Raw genomic sequence first — 3,028 nt, 5'->3', positions numbered from 1 at the left:
TTTAAAGAGCATTGGCACCATGGCTACTGGGATTTGTGCAGCCCTGAAGTACTGTAGCCAGTGGGTCAATATAACAACCAGACACTTTGCATTTCAGAAGGAGGTCAGAAAGGGCAGCCCCCAAATTACTTTATGACTGCTTTACTTTAAAATTCTAGCCATTTGTAATGTTCCTTCTACCATTTAATATGTCATCTTCCAGCTTTACTATATTTGCCAGAATATCTCACAATGGCCTACTGAATACAAAGCAAAACCTTCAAAAGAAAACTGCTTGGCGTACCTTAAGAAAACGCAAACTGTGGCCAGATTCCTATCTCAAAAATAAAATCTTTCTTTTTTTTGTTAAGTGTTTTTAGGGGGAAAAAGTGGAGTTTTAGCCATAATGTGTAGTATGCACAGCATGTTAGCACATTATTACAGACGTAGTTGCCCAACCGATTCCCCTCCAGCGCTGCTCTCCTTCCTTTGGGCCTTCTTCTTGGTATTGAGTCTCAGGCCCTTTGATTGCCTGAGCCCTGAAGCCATGGGCATGCGCGTGGGACTGACTTCATCTTGGCATGCTGGGTCTGTGCGCTGCGCATGCGTGGCTCAGTGTGCAGGAAAATAAAATTGCTGAATGGCCTTAAGAAGCTTTTCTTGCAAAAGAGACTTAAGGTGCCCATACACCTTGCGATGATCGTACGATAATCGCAAGGTGTATGGAAGGTGTGCGACCGTTTTTACTGTACGGTCGCACGCCTTTTGTCGAACCAGCATGCTAGAAACCCCGCCGGGAATCGTATGATTGTCGGCGGGTTTCTAGCCTGCTTGTTCGACAACTGCCGAACGGGCCGGTGTGCGCACGCGCACACTGCCTGTTCAGCATTGCGTACATCGGAAGTGGGCAGTCTTTCGATGGTCGCAAGTACGATCTGCATGTCCAAGATGGGCAGATCGTACTAGCTTGTAATAAGCATACGACCATCGCAAGACAAAGGTCGTTTGGCTGTCTAAAGGTGCCCATACACCTATCGTAATTTTTTTTTTATTCATGCCTTCCACTTTAATGGGCATAAAGAGACAAATTAGGTATTCATGGAGGAATAGGAAATGAGGACTAAATAAAGGGAAATGGTTACTTAGGTGAGAAGTGCTGACTCTATTTTTACCAATACTGTATATATCAATGACTTCCCCATACTGCTTTCTGGTTGGGGATGAGTTGAATGCAGTGTTGTAAGTTGGCTCTGCCACCCCGAGACATATAGTAAGATGCCAATTACCCGGTCTCTGCTGTCTTCCATTCTAGCTGCTGAATGGGAAAGTTCACTTGTATTTAATCCCTGCACCGAATAAGAACTTTGGCTTGCCTTTAGGGACCAACAAAACCACACCGCACCCTTCCTGTTGTGAGAAATCATTTGTTAGGAGTCAAATTTGGCAAAATACATTAGAACATATCCTAGGTAGCATCAAATTGATGGATCAGTAATGTATTTCAAAAAGTGACGGATACTTCCGGAGATCTCATCATCATCATACAACTGTGCCAAAAACCACATTGGACTAAGTTTTAACTGTTGCGTGTGTGTGTGTGTGCCTGGTATTCTGTATGTGTGTACCCCCCAATGCCCTTTTCTATTATACCTGTTTTGTATATGTTGTTGATATGCTGCACATAGCGATGCTTTGTTTACATTTCGTAGCGATTTTAGCTTCTGTACTTTTTTTGGCTTCACCTTGCTTATCTGTGAGTTACTGGAGACATTCCTACACTGAGTGATCCTTCAAGAACTATTGGGATGTTGTATTGTACATGGATACTATATGTGTGTGGGAAGCTAATAAGAGTACAGTAAAGTTATTTTTTTAGACATGTCTGAACATAATTATAAATACACAGTTGGGCGTATTTGAAAACAAGATGAGCAGTGATATGTATTGATATGTATTAATCTCTAATGTGTATGGAGCAATCAGAACACAACAATTGCTGGCTGGTTGCTTTCTGTTTATAAACTCTGCACATTGATTGCTCTTTGCCTTACTAAATAAAAGCCGCACTATGTGTTGTTGTTTTTTTGTGTGTGTTGCTTTTATTTTTAATTTAAATTTTTAAAAAATGATTTCTTTAATATTACTAAACGACATCTCCAGTATAGGCACCAAGAACTGGTAAACATTTCTGAGGGCTGGTGTGACTGTGTTGCCATTGACGTCAATGCACGGCCATGCCCCCTTCCGCCCCTGAATGGAGGGAGGCGGCTGGGTTGCAATACAGTGCGTTGCAGAGGCTGATTGCCTGTGGTGTGAACCGGCCCTAGTAGGTTTGTGTTGCCTTCTTTTAGCTAGATTTATCCCATTTCCTGTCCAAGTGATGGATTCTGTATGCAGGAAGTGAGGGGACATTTCTCCAGGGGGGACACAGCAATAGAAATCTTACAAAGGGTCAAACCTTTCTGTGCTGCAATTGACAGTAAGGCCCCATTCAGACCAGTGTGTAGCATGTTACTTATATGCATGGCACTTTGTCCAAGGCATTGTAGATTCATTCATTTAAAATGGCACCACAATACACAAGTACAGTGGCTGCTGACTGGCCCTCACTGCACTGCACAACACTATGATGTGCGTTGTGGTTTGTTGACCGAAATATACAATTCTGGTTTCTCTTCCCTTTGCAAGTTCACCAAACAATGTGTGATGAATGTAAAACTTCTGCTTTAATATATAAAATATATATATTTATATTTGGTATTCAGAAAGTATTTAGACCCCCGTCACGTTTTTTGTTATGTTGCAGCCTGATACTACAGTTGTTTAAATTCTTTTTTCTCTCCCGTTCATTGAAGGACACAGGCGACAGATCGTAGATCCTGAATGGTAGGGTAATATCGCCACCTGCAGGAGAAGGACGCTAGGCACAAAACTAAAGACCAATTACAGCCTAGGGGCGGCCCCTGCCGGTGGCCAAACCCCCCACCTGCTGACAAGTCTCCAGTTTTTTGCCTAGCGTCAGGAGTAAGGAGCTAAAAAAATTTCTCTG

Source organism: Nanorana parkeri, unplaced genomic scaffold (genome assembly GCF_000935625.1).
Source record: "Nanorana parkeri isolate BGI_ZX_2015 unplaced genomic scaffold, ASM93562v1 scaffold141, whole genome shotgun sequence".
Lineage (NCBI taxonomy): Eukaryota > Metazoa > Chordata > Amphibia > Anura > Dicroglossidae > Nanorana > Nanorana parkeri.
Note: the sequence above shows the minus strand (reverse complement) of the source record.